The sequence below is a fragment of the Ranitomeya variabilis genome, chromosome 2 (assembly GCF_051348905.1).
Source record: "Ranitomeya variabilis isolate aRanVar5 chromosome 2, aRanVar5.hap1, whole genome shotgun sequence".
Taxonomy (NCBI): Eukaryota; Metazoa; Chordata; class Amphibia; order Anura; family Dendrobatidae; genus Ranitomeya; species Ranitomeya variabilis.
This window is the reverse complement of record NC_135233.1, coordinates 96,200,145-96,214,428: the sequence shown is the minus strand read 5'-3', so window position 1 is coordinate 96,214,428 and position 14,284 is coordinate 96,200,145. Positions and strand designations below refer to the sequence as shown.

The 14,284-nt window shown below is 39.9% G+C and overlaps 1 long non-coding RNA gene across 1 annotated transcript in view; it reads right to left on the bottom strand.

Annotated features, from left to right (window-relative positions):
* Positions 1–259: 259 nt before the first annotated feature.
* Positions 260–14,284, bottom strand: part of LOC143809140 (uncharacterized) — a 104,556-nt gene continuing 90,531 nt past the window's right edge. Inside the window, exons 2-3 of the long non-coding RNA XR_013222094.1 lie at positions 3,099–3,154; positions 260–387 (exon numbers count right to left, since the gene is read on the bottom strand). This is a non-coding gene — a long non-coding RNA (uncharacterized LOC143809140). The remainder of the gene's footprint in view (positions 388–3,098; positions 3,155–14,284) is intronic.

Here is a 14,284-nt window from a genome sequence, read left to right as displayed (position 1 = left end):
TCTGTTAATTTTGACATTTAGCTTCTCTAACCGTATTATTTGAATACCAGTTGCATTATTTAACTGTATGTGAACATGGTTGGTCAAAAACAATTGAAAATCAAAACTTCAGTTTGCTTTATTTTCTTTAGAAAAGTGTTGCACAGGTTCACTTATTGCTGTATTCAGGCATTCTTACATTCAGCACAGAAATAACTCACATGTGCTTTACAAAACTATTTACCATGAACATGTAATATTTATTTTATCACAGAAGATGGACAAATGCTGCATCTTTTCCTATTTAGGCTTTTTCCGGTGCTGGTGGAGGCTGTGGGTTCGCGTTGTTGAGCTGCTGAATACGGTTTTCTATTGCTGTTCCTTCACTTTGGGGTTTTAATTTTCTTCCTAAAATAGATGGCATAACAAGTGACTTTCCTAATTCTTTCAGAAAAAGTCTTCGTTTATGCATTTTATTGGTGTTCCGATCAGGGTTTATTTCACGCCATAAAACAATTGCATTGTAGGCAGGTACATCAACAATGTTATAAAATAAAACTATTGGTAAAGTAAAACGTTGAACTATGAACATCTGTTTTAACAACGATATCTTGCGGCAGTTCAGCCTTGCTTTTTCTTACAGTGCCCAGCATTGTAAGTTTTCGTTTTAGCAACAGCTGCCCCAGTTGGTGCAATATAAAAAAAAGTTGTCACATGTCACATTTTGTCCTCTTAGTCCATATGTCAAATCTGAAATGACTCACATACCCTGATTCTTTTCAAGTTTTCTCCAGGCTTTTTTCCTGTATATACCTGTTCGTTTAGAGGGTATGAACTGCTACTGTCACAAAGTGTCCATATCTTGATGCCATACTTTGCAGGCTTACTTGGTATATATTGTTTGAACGGGCACCTACCTCACAATGACACAAGTTGTTCAGAAAAATTTTAAAATTTGAGAGTCCTCAGTGGTTGATACCTTTTAATGGCTAACTGAAAAGATGGTAACAAATTGAAAGCTTTCAAGGTAGGTGCCCCCCCAGGGAACGGTGCTTGCACCCTTTCTATTCACACTGTATACATCAGACTTTCAGTATAAATCTGATCTTTGCCACCTTCAAAAATTTTCGGATGACTCCGTGGTTGTGGGATGTATTAGGGGAGATCGGGGGGATGAGGAATATAGAAGGGTGGTGTTGAATTTCGTGGATTGGTGCAATGGTAACTATCTACAACTAAATGTTAAGAAAACCAAGGAGTTGGTGGCCAACTATAGCAGGATTAAGTTGGAATGCTTACCGATCACTATTGCTGGTCAGGAGGTAGAGCAGGTGGAGAGTTATAAATATTTGGGGGTCCATTTGGACAGCAAACTGGACTGGAGATGCCACTCAGAGTTTGTCTACAAGAAGGGGATGAGCAGATTGTATTTCCTAAGGAAACTGAGGTCTTTTAATGTGTGCAGCAAAATGTTAGAAATGTTCTACCAGTCTGTGGTGGCAAGTGCCATCTTTTTTGCAATCATATGCTGGGGTAGTAGTGTGCAGGCCTCTGATGCTAATAGGCTGAATAAGCATATCAAAAAGGCAAGCTCTGCTGTTGGCTGCAATCTGGACTCTTTTGAGGAGGTAGTGGAGAGAAGAACTCTGAAAAAGTGTATGGCAATTATGAACAATAATGCATATCCACTATATGAGCTATTCATGAGACAGAAGAGCACCTTCAGTAACCGGCTAATACTTCTAAGGTGTAAGAAGGAAAAATATAGGAAATCGTCTGTGCCAACTGCTATGGGGATGTACAACAATAACATTAGGGTTAAATCATCAAGGTGAATGTCTACTTTATTCCTTCTACTTTTCAGTTCACCCGCTGTGTATGTCCTATTCTAATGTATAATGTATAATGTTCTTCTGTCAACAAACTGTCATGTCAATTAAGTAATTCATTTTATGATTTTTATGATGTAAGTTGTGCTGCTGTGATACCATAATTTCCCACGGGATCAATAAAGTGTATCGTATCGTATCGTATCGTAAGACTACGCAGGTCTCTTCATCAGTTATTGAATAACACAAAATCAGGTTTTCATTCACAGTGACATTTTCACTAGTAATAATTTTGGAAGACTCTCTATTTATTTATCCCAGAATTCTCGAATACCAGTTAGTTATTAGAGAATTATCTTATGTTAGCAGAGGACAATTTTCCTGCCTGGGCAGAAGGCTGCAAGTTCCAAATTACATTTTTGTTTTTAGACTGAACTTCTTGCATCGGATTAGTGGTCTGGGTACCGTGCCTCATCATATATAACTTCAGAATCAGAATTCTCATAATCACTTTCCTGCCACTTATGTGGCCTGCATCTTAGGGTACTTTCTCCAGTTTGATATCTTTTTCAAAAGAGAAGACATTGGCACACTTTTACAATTCAACTGCACTCAATAAATGGGTAATGCGGAGCTGTCAGTATTTTGATTGACAGCTCGGCTGTCCAATCTTGTGATCGGCATCCTGAGCTGTCTTTGCTTTGATTGACAGCTTGGCTGTCCAATCTGTGACTGTGAGGTGCTGGACTTTTCCCAGGTGTTGTATCTTCTTGAGATTGCCCAAGCTATTTAACTGAGCTGTCTGGCCTTGATACCTGTGCAAAATAGTTTGTGCTTCTTGGTGAGTGTTTGCCTGATTCTGTTGTTCTGAGTTCAGAACTTCTGCTGCCTGTCCCTTTGGACCATGTTCTGACTATTCCTTTGTCTTGCCCTTTTGCTTGATCTGCTATCTCCTGTTATTTTGACCCTTGGACCATGACCTGACTTATGCCTTTGTTTTTTCCCTTGGTTATCTACGTGCACTCTTGGTACTGACCCCCTGTATGTCTGACTTCTGTGCCTCACGGTCTGTCCGTGAGTAGTGACTAATGTTACAAGGTTTTTGACACATTTTTATCCAACTTTCGATATAATGGACATGCATGACTTCCAGCTGGTAAAATCGGCGCTGTAGAATAAAATAGTACATTATAAATAAACAGCAAAAATAATAATAAAATCGCAGCAAACACTAACCAGTTTAGCATCGATAACAACTTATATACTACAGCAAAACAAACTTGCACAGACCTGTACTCAAATCCCATCCATCTGCAGTAACTTGCAAATTTATTGAGCGCACAGACCTGCAGGAAGTGGAGAAATCGGTAAACAATAGCAGATGCAATAGATAATCCACAATTATAAAAATCATTTATGTAACTGAAAATATGGTGGGAAATGTGTATAAAACCTTATAATATTGACCCAAACAGCAAATGAGTAACAATCATTACTTCATACAAAATAAAAAAAAGACAATAATATTACCTATCCATAAATAAACTCACCTAACCATGATTTGCAGATCCACATAGCAAATAATATGCAGCTTTGCAAACCTTTATTCGGGTCAAATAGACCCGAAATAGTACAGCAGGGTTAAAAACATCTTCAAGGCTCCATATATACAGCATAAAATATACTGTAAAAAATGACAATGACAAAACACATCAGGCTATCTGCAGTCTTTAGTCTAAGAATTACTCAATTATTTTTACTGAAGAAAGTGGCTTTCTGGCAGTTTTTTAGAATTATATTTTTTGAGATAAACCTCTTAATAAAAATATACTCCCTCCTTCTTCATACAAAGATATTGAGCTATTGAAATATCAGAATCTGAGCCAACCAGAGAGTCCTGGACTAGAGCAACCTTAGCCTTTATTCACTCATCAGTATTTCATCAGTGTTTGTATGCCGAAATCAGGAGCGTCTCCAAAACACAATAGTTGTCAATCTTTCAATTATAGTTTTTTCACTGTAAGTTCCACTCCTGGTTTTGGCTTACAAATACTGAGGCAAAATACTGACCAAATACTGATGTCTGAATAAGCAATTACTTAAAGCTAAAACATGTGGAAAGGAAAGTGCACACTCTTCATTTTAGAGGTATTACTCTGACCTTTCTGATCCTTGAGTTAACAATGTTTACATAAAAGGCCAAGATAAATGACACTAAAATAAATAAGAGCAATTCATGGAAAAGGACACTTTCCGAGAATGTATCTGAACATTACTTGTCATCTTAGGCGTGGCTGAAATGGCTGGTGTAAAGTAACTTGTTACATTTCAAAGGAAATTGTAAAGAAATACAACCTTTATTGTGCATGGACTTTTCTCTTTGGAACAATACACAGCAAACATGCAAATGAAGATATCTGCCATCCATAGCAAAAAAATGTCTAAAACATTCTGACTTACCCTGACCGATTTATTGAATTTCATGAATTAATTAGGCAACGCACACCAAATGTTTTATTCTTCAATTACTATGCTTAAGTAGAACAGCACCATTCTGTTCCCATGGAAAGCAAGAGTGGTTAGCTAATACTTCACACCTAGTAATTGCCTTTACCGCGTGCCTTTCTTGTCACATTATTTGAGATTCTCAGTGTTTTTCAGCAGATAGGCAATGATATAATCATCAATGTTCACTCTTTAGAAATATGATTTAAAAAATTCCACCGCACATTTATTTAGTACATTTAAAATCCAGAAGTTTTTGCAATACAGATTTTTTATAGTACATTGCCTGCGAGGAAGACCATTAGCCCGGAGTCACACTAGCGTATAAAAAAAATTGGTCCGATGTTGATCCAGAAAGAGAGGATGAGTGCCATGCGATTACAATGCAATTTATCTCAACGGGCATCCATATGATGCTTGTACGACATCCGTATGCAATCTGTATGCAATGCCCCTTTAACATCATCTTTTACATACAGTAATCTCTATGTAATTTAAAGAAAAAGAACAAGAACAGAACCAGCAATATGGACCCAAAGCCTCCCACGCACATACCAGTTCTTAGTATGTAAAAAAAAGATGGACGCAGCACCTCCTGTTGTGTAGAAAAATATGATGTGCCTGTGCCGAGTGTTTAAGGTTTACAATTCATCAACAGCATTTAACAGTGGTTATAAAATTATGAGCAAATCAAAATTATTTAAACATGATATACATACATATAGTGAAAATACATAATTATGGAAATATTATAAAGACACACAATATGTGCTATGGTGCTTTCATGTATGCTTCTTTCTCCTGTTCCAAGATGGTGATTTGTGATCGTACACAACAAGGAGTGCTATTTCCATCTACGTAATTTAATACTAGTTTTCTAACTAATTATGCATTGTTATATACAGATATAGATATATAGATTGCTCGATCGTTAGAGACAGAGAGAGAGAAAGATAGCCGTCGGGTATTTAATAAGCTCTGTGCAGCTTATCAAGCAGCCTTTTAGGAATAAATGTAAAAACAAAATGGTGTGGGGTGTGGGGGCCCCCTATTTAAAAAAAAAAAACAGCTAAGGGAAAGCAGACAGCTGAGAGCTGGTTTTATTAGTCTGGTAAAGGGCCAATACCCATCGAGCTTCCCAGCCTATTAATATCAGTTCACAACTATCTGCTTAGCTTTTACTGGTTATTAAAAAGGGCGGACCCTATAAATAATGTTGTGTGTCCCCTCTTATTTTTATTAGCCAGAAAAGGCAAAGCAGATAATAATAGCCTGGGAAGGTCCATGGATATTGGCTACCTCCCAGCCCAATAGAACCAGCCCTCAGCCTCCCCTTCAATGGCATATCCATTAGATGTATCAGTTTGGGTGCTTAAGCTCAGCTCTTCTGGATTGCCCCAGTGTGTTGGCAATCGGGGTAATGGTTTTGGAGTTTAAGTCAGCTGTGTAATGTCCGCTGACATCAAGCCCGGGGGTTATTATTGGAGATGCGTCTATCATGCACCCCTATTACTAATTTCATAGTCAAAAGAAAGAAACACACATATACAAAAGTCCTTTATTTGTAAAAAGTACTCCCTGACAATTTTGCACTTTTACCCATTTATTACAGAAAAAAAGTACAGTTCACCACTAACATATCACCGCTCATCACAGCATGAGAACCAGAGACTGGGGCAGCAGCCAATGCCTGTTCTCATGCCGGTTTTTACATTGTGACGAGCAGTGACATCAATAAGGAAGCCGCTAAACTGCGGTAGCCTTACTGACGTCACCACTTGTCACAGCTGCTGGATTCTCGCACTATGCAGAGTGAAACCCCACAGTGGCTGCTGCAGCGTATGGGGCTTCATTCTCTGCATGATGCGAACATTCAGCCTGCCAAGCAGCAGAGACACTGAGCTGCGAATGCTTTTTATTTTTTGTAATTGTATATACTGTATCATATTGTTTTGTTACCATTTTGTATTATCTTATATATTTTTTATAAACACTTCCTATTTTTCTGAATTAAATGTAAAACTGAATAAATTTGTTCCTTTTGTTCTGTAAACTGTACCCCAGAAGCCAATACGCTACCTGTAACGGGTGTCCAATCGACCTGTATAAACAATTGTTGGTGGCAGCGAGTAGTTTCTTTTGTAATTGTGGGGCTGGCAGTGACTGTACCTGGGTATATACATATATTCCATTCACTGGAATCAGATGTTTATATATACCATGCTCACTGCTAGTTCCTTAATAACTGGCCTAGTAGCGGAAGCAGCCGTAGCCTCGTCTATCAATCATCAGCCAATTGCAAAATTATGCTGACGATTGAAGGCAGCGGACTTGCATTCCGGTGACAAAAAGGTAACATATCTGCGTGACTCCCTGGTTGTGTATCCTTGACAATTTGTGACAGCGGTGGGATTTGTGTGACCACCCCTGCTGTTGATCTTTGACATGTTATATCGCTCTGGATCCTGTGTACAGTGTGACCCCGGCTGTACTGATATTGCTAGAATCTCTTTAGTTTGTTACTATCTGCCATTTTCTTGTGGAGTTTATTAACCAGCACCTGCCTTCCGTCCTTGCTGGACAACAGTGTTAATCTGCTTGAGCTCTAGCTTGGTGCTTTGCTTAGTGTTCTGTGTGTGTTATTTGTGTAGTACTGCTACCTCTGGTTCTGCTAGCCTCAGTTTCTGTTTTCTATTGGTTTCTGCAGCCTTCTCTGTGTTTTCTACTAGGAGGTGACACGTTCTTGTACCCCATCCTTAGCTCTTTTAGGGTACCCCTTCCCCTTATCTATAGGTCTTCACTTGAGATTAACCTAGGATCGTTGGTGGGTCTATTCGCAAGGAATGGGTCGCCCACTCCATCGCAGGGTTTCAGCCTAGTCATAGTGCAGGGTCAGTTTTCCCCCTTCTACCTTAGTCCTGTGTTGCAGATCCCTAACAGATATAACGTTATTATCAATCATTTCATGGCTGTGAATTGTTTCTGTGGGCATTTTTTCCATGGAACCATTGTAATCATAGTTACCGGTTAGGGGGCACTCAGATGTTTCCCCTCCCCTTGAGCTGAACCCTGAACTGAACCCTGAGCTATGCCTCTGGTAATTACCTTATGTTTTTAACAGGTATAGCAATATTTAAGTTCATGTATTCATTAGTTGCAGTGTTCTGATGCATAATTTATATATATATATATATATATATATATATATATATATATATATATATATATATACATACATGCATGGTTCACTCTGTTGTGTAGATGCTTGGAACATGAAGCCACAGGGATTTTTACCTGCATATTAATTTAAAGGGAACCTTTTAGCACGATTTTGTTATGTACCGTAAGTAAATACATGGCTGCATTGGTGATGTAATATTGATTAAATTTATACCTTTCATGAATAATCCACTCTATGGTTCTTCTTTAACCCCTTAATCCCATATGACATACTATCCCGTCGAGATGACCTGGGACTTAATTAGCAGGGACGGGATAGTACGTCATAGGCGATTGGCCACGCTCATGGGGGAGCGCGGCCGATCGCCGCCGGGTGTCAGCTGATTATTACAAAAACAATTCCTAAAAAATGAAAAAAATATATATATTGTTCCAATAAATACATTTCTTAATCTAAATCTAAAAAACAATAAAAGTACACATATTTAGTATCGCCGCGTCCGTAACGACCCGACCTATATAACTGTCCACTAGTTAACCCCTTCAGTAAGCACAGTAAAAAAAAAGAGGCAAAAAACAATGCTTTATTATCATACCGCCGAACAAACAGTGGAATAACACGTGATCAAAAAGACGGATATAAATAACCATGGTACCGCTGAAAACGTCATCTTGTCCAGCAAAAAACGAGCCACAATACAGAATCATCAGCAAAAAAATAAAAAAGTTATAGTCCTCAGAATAAAGCGATGCAAAAATATTTATTCTTTATATAAAATAGTTTTTATCGTATAAAAGCAAAACATAAAAAATGATATAAATGAGGTATCACTGTAATCGTACTGATCCGAAGAATAAAACTGCTTTATCAATTTTATCAAACATGGAATGGTATAAACGACACCCTCCAAAAGAAATTCATGAATAGCTGGTTTTTGGTCATTCTGCATCACAAAAATCAGAATAAAAAGCGATCAAAAAATGTCACGTGCCCGGAAATGGTACCAATAAAAAGTCAACCCGTCCCACAAAAAACAAGACCTCACATGACTCTGTGGACCAAAATATGGAAAAATTATAGCTCTCAAAATGTGGAGACGCAAAAGCTATGTTTTGCAATAAAAAGCGTCTTTTACTGTGTGACTGCTGCCAATCAAAAAAATTTGCTAAAAAACCCACTATAAAAGTAAATCAAACCCCCCTTCATCACCCCCTTAGTTAGGGAAAAATAATAAAATAAAAAAAATGTATTTATTGGGGCTAAAGTAAGGGTAAGGTTGGGGCTAAAGTTAGGGTTAGGGTTAGGGCTAAAGTTAGGGTTAGGGCTACAGTTAGGGCTTGGGCTAAAGTTAGGGTTAGGGTTGGAGCTGAAGTTAGGGTTAGGGTTGGGGCTAAAGTTAGGGTTAGGGTTGGAGCTAAAGTTAGGGTTAGGGTTGGGGCTAAAGTTAGGGTTAGGGTTGGGACTAAAGTTAGGTTTAGGGCTACAGTTAGGGTTGGGGCTAAAGTTAGGGTTAGGGTTGGGGCTAAAGTTAGGGTTTGGGTTGGGGCTAAAGGTAGGATTGCAGCTAAAGCTAGCTTTTGGATTACATTTACGGTTGGGATTATGTTCGGGATTAGGGTTAGGGGTGTGTTGGAGTTAAGGGTGTGGTTAGGGTTGGGATTAGGGTTAGGGGTGTGTTGGGGTTAGGGGTGTGGTTGGTATTAGGGTTAGGGGCATATTCGGGTTAGGGGTGTGGTTAGGGTTGTGGTTAGGGTTGGGATTAGGGTTAGGGGTGTGTTTGGGTTAGGGTTTCAGTTAGACTTGGGGGGTTTCCACTGTTTAGGCACATCAGGGGCTCTCCAAATGTCCGATCTCAATTCCAGCCAATTCTGTGTTGAAAAAGTAAAACAGTGCTCCTTCCCTTCGGAGCTCTACCGTGCGCCAAAACAGGGGTTTACCCCAACATATGGGGTATCAGCATACTAAGGACAAATTGGACAACAACTTTTGGGGTCCAATTTCTTAGGTTTCCCTTGGGTAAATAAAAATTTGGGGGGCTAAAAAATCATTTTTGTGGGGAAAAAATTATTTTTTATTTTCACGGCTCTGCGTTATAAACTGTAGTGAAACACTTTGGGGTTCAAAGTTCTCACCACAATCTAAATAATTCCTTGGGGGGTCTAGTTTCCAATATGGGGTCTCTTATGGGGGATTTCTACAGTTTAGGTACATCAGGGGCTCTGCAAATGCAATGTGACACCTGCAGACCTTTCCATCTAAGTCTGCATTCCAAACGGCACTCCTTCCCTTCCGAGCTCTGCAATGCACCCAAACGGTGGTTCCCCCCACATATGGGGTATTTGCATACTAAGGACAAATTGGACAACAGCTTTTGGGGTCCAATTTTTTCTGTTACCTTTGGGAAAATACAAATCTGTGGGCTAAAAAATAATTTTTGTGGAAAAAAAAGAGTTTTTATTTTCACCGCTCTGCGTAATAAACTGTAGTGTAACACTTGGGGGTTCAAAGTTCTCACATCTAGATAAGTTCCTTGGGGGTCTAGTTTCCAATATGGGCTCACTTGTGGGGGGTTTCTACTGTTTAGGTACATCAGGGGCTCTGCAAACACAATCATGAAGTACAATTTGTCGCAAGAAAACAGTTTCAGAATCATCAGGATCCGTTGAAGCGTTCCAGAGTTATAACCTCATAAAGGGACAGTGGTCAGAATTATAAGGCTATGTGCACACGTAGGTTCGGGTCCCTGCGGGTTCTCCCGCAGCGGATTTGATAAATCTGCAGGGCAAAACCGCTGCGGTTATCCCTGCAGATTTATCACGTTTTGTCTTGCGGTTTCCGCTGCGGGCTTTGGTTTTACTATTGATGCTGCATATGCAGCATCAATAGTAATGTTAAAAATAAAAAAAAATGGTTTATACTCACCCCCTCTGACGTCCCGATCTCCTTCGTTTCGGTCCATTTTCAAAGATGCTGTGCGAGAAGGACCTTCGTGACGTCACGGTCATGTGACCGCGGCGTCATCACGGTCATGTGACCGCGACATCACCGCAGGTCCTGCTCGCACAGCAAACCTGAGACCGGACGGCCACGTGCAGCGCTGAGAGGTGAGTATAGCGTAATTTGTTTTTTTTATTCTTTTTTTTACCACAAATATGGTTACCAGGGCCTGGAGAAGAGTTTCCTCTTCTCCACCCCGGGTAGCAACCGCACATTATCCACTTACTTCCCGCATCGTGGGCACAGCCCCATGCGGGAAGTAAGCGGATCAATGCATTTCTATGTGTGCAGAATTGCTGCGATTCTGCACAAAGAAGTGACATGCTGCGGGTTGTAAACCGCTGCGTTTCTGCGCGGTTTTTCCCGCAGCATGTGCACAGCGGTTTGCGGTTTCCATAGGGTTTACATGTAAATGTAAACGCTATGGAAACTGCTGCGGACCCGCAGCATCAAAATCGCCGCGGATCCGCGGTAAAACCCACAAAGTGTGAACATGGCCTAAAAATTGGCCCAGTTATTAACGTGCAAACTACCCTTGGGGGTTAAGGGGTTAATCACCATTTGAAGTTTACTGTTAATTAGATTTTAGATGCATTGTGCACTGAGTCTTCTCCTCCGTGTCTGTGATTCACTGTCCCACTGCCGTCCTCCGGTCTTTGAATGACCTGCCTCCTCTATTTGAAATCTTAACAGTGACCTGTCATTCACAGACCATAAATAGGCAGAGGAACCACACTTGGAGGAGAAAACCCAGTGCACAGTCTAGCCCCTGTGCACCAAAATCAAATTGACATAAAATTTCAAAAGCTGATTTTCAGTAACTCTTTTCACCCCACTAATGTAAACATGAGTGAAAATTTTCCCACGGCGCTCATCCTGACATCAGTGAGGTGAATAGAGTTCATTGGGTGTGAACTCCAATCAACTTTCTCACATCATAGCGAGGCACTGGGTGTCTCTGCTGCAGCTCAGTATGCCTGGTGAATGGCAGGCTGAACGCTCGCATCATGCTAGTATTCAACCAGCCAATTAGATGTAGCAGAGCTAGACTCATCAAGGGACAAATGGATTATTTTCTCATGGGACAAGTGAGGAATATGGTTGTTTTTTTTCTTTTACAGGGGACATGGGCATCGGTGTTAGTGTCTTTATTTCAATTAACCCTGGAACGCATACCTGGGGCCTCGCAGGCCTGACAGGTTACTTGTTTTCTATTTTCTGTAAAAGTACTTTAGTTAGAATTTTGAAAATCTAGGTAATCCTCAGGTATATAGTTGTTAGTAATTTCCAGTTATTCATATACTTTTATGTTACAGACATTTCGGTATAACAACCTTTTTTTGGGACTACCCCATATTCACGCACCTGGGGCCTTTTAGGCCTGCACTAGGTTTACATATGACACTCAGTCTTTTTGTCTGTATTGTTGCTGGGGAAGAACTTTTATGACTCTGCTATTGCTGGGAAGAGTGTGGATTCTGCATGACAACATAAAAATAATAAAAATAAGAAAAAAAAAAGAATAAAAATATTACAATGGATAATTACTTTACCAGTTTTGAAATGGCCAACTTTTTGCTTCAAAAGCAACTTACACTTGTTGGTACTATGAGGCCAAACCGCTGCGAAATTCCTCCAATCATGAAGCACAATGCACAGCGAACAATCTACGAGAGTGTATTCGGTTTCTGCAATCAAGCAACAATGGTGTCTTATAAAGCCAAGAAAGAAAAATCCGTGATATTACTGAGTACAATGCATCATGATGGAAGTATTGACACCAATGACAGGAAAAAAAAACCTGAAATCATACTGCATTATAATAAGACAAAAGGAGGTGTCGACAAGATGGACGAAATGATTGGAGAGTATTCGTGCAAAAGGCAGACTAAACGTTGGCCTGTTGCCCTTTTTTCCAATATCCTTGATGTGTCAGCCCTCAATAGCTATATTGTTTATTGTCAAACTAATCCAGAATTCCATGCCAACAGGAAAGACAAGAGACGTCTATTTTTGACAGAACTTTGTTATGAACTTTTGATGCCTACTATGATGGAGAGAAGCAGCATGATTTGCTTATCAAGGCAAATTACGGAGGCAATGATCCGATGTGGAATACGCTTTCTGGAACATCCAGAGCAAAGAGAAAAAAAAGAAAGCGCTGCTATACTTGTCCAGCAAAGAAGGAAAGAAAATCGGAGCGTTTCTGTTCTACTTGCAGACAAAATGTATGCAAGAAACATTCAGCCGAAAAAATATGCGAGAATTGTCGTGGGAATATGTAAAGTTACAAATAAATATTCCTGCACCAAGTTTGCTACAACCAAAAAATGTTTTCATAAAAAAATTGCATATAGAATGCCTATATTTGGCGTGCCCGTTTACTTACTTTTTTGTTGTTTTATGCACATAATTATGTTTTGAAATATACACATCTTAGGCTGTGTTCCCAGTAGCACTGGGATTCGCCAGAAGGGGATCCATAATGGATCTGACCTCCTGGTAACTCCAGCTAAGGCTGCCGGAATGGCGGGATTCCGCCAGCCTTAGCTGGGGTCACCAGGAGGTCAGATCCATTACGGATCCCCTCCTGGCGGACCCCAGCGCTAGTTGGAATGCATCCTTACCTTGCAATTGTAAAATAAATTTTGAAAAGTATTTTTATTTGAGTTATTTCGTGTTATTTGCACACAGGCCTAAAAGGCCCCAGGTGCGTGAATATGGGGTAGTCCCAAAAAAAGGTTGTTATACCGAAATGCCTATAACATAAAAATATATGAACAACTGGAAATTACTAACAACTATATACCTGAGGAATACCTAGAGTTTCAAAATTCTAACTAAAGTAATTTTACAGAAAATAGAAAACAAGTAACCTGGCAGGCCTGCGAGGCCCCAGGTATGCATCCGCCAGCCTTAGCTGGGGTCACCAGGAGGTCAGATCCATTACGGAATCCCGTCCTGGCGGACCCCTGCGCTAGTGGGAATGCATCCTTGCTTTGTAATAAACTTTGAAAAGTATTTTTATTTGAGTTATTCCATGATAATTGTAAACAGGCCTAAAAGGCCCCAGGTGCGTGAATGTGTAGATTTCTATGGGTATGCGTTCTAGGGTTAAAGGACTTTATTCAGGGTGTTTTTTATTTACAATATGACTATGGGGTTAGTAATGGGGGCATCTTATAGACACCTCTCCATTACTAACCCCTAGGCTTGATGTTTTCTGCCAATACTAAGCTGACATGAACCCCAACCCTATTACCCTATTTGCCAATGCATCAGAAAAAGTGGGAAGAGCGGAGGCTAAGCACTAGAATGGGTGCATCTAATGGATGGCATTTTCTGGGGCTGCTGAGAGCTGATTTTTTTTAGTCTAGAAGCAGCCAATATCCATTGCCCCTTCCTTGCCTATTAATATCAGCCTGCAGGTGTCTGCCTAGCCTTTGCTCGTTATTATTTATAGGGGGACCCTACACCATTTTAATAACAAGTAAAGGATAGTATAGTGCTATGAGCTGATATTAATAACTTGGGACGCTCCATGAGTATTACCCCTTCCCAGACTATCAACATCAGCCCATAGCTGTTTCTTTTCCCTCTGCTGGTTAATAAAATGTAATCCCTTGGCATTGGTTTCAGATATTTATTTATTTATTAAATAAATGTACAGTAAGCTACACATGCACTGGACTAATTATATATTTCACAAATGAGTATCAGCTCAAAGAGTAATAGCGCCCTGCAATATGGGTGTTAGGGCTGATAATCCTAGGTGTCATGTCACCTACCTAAT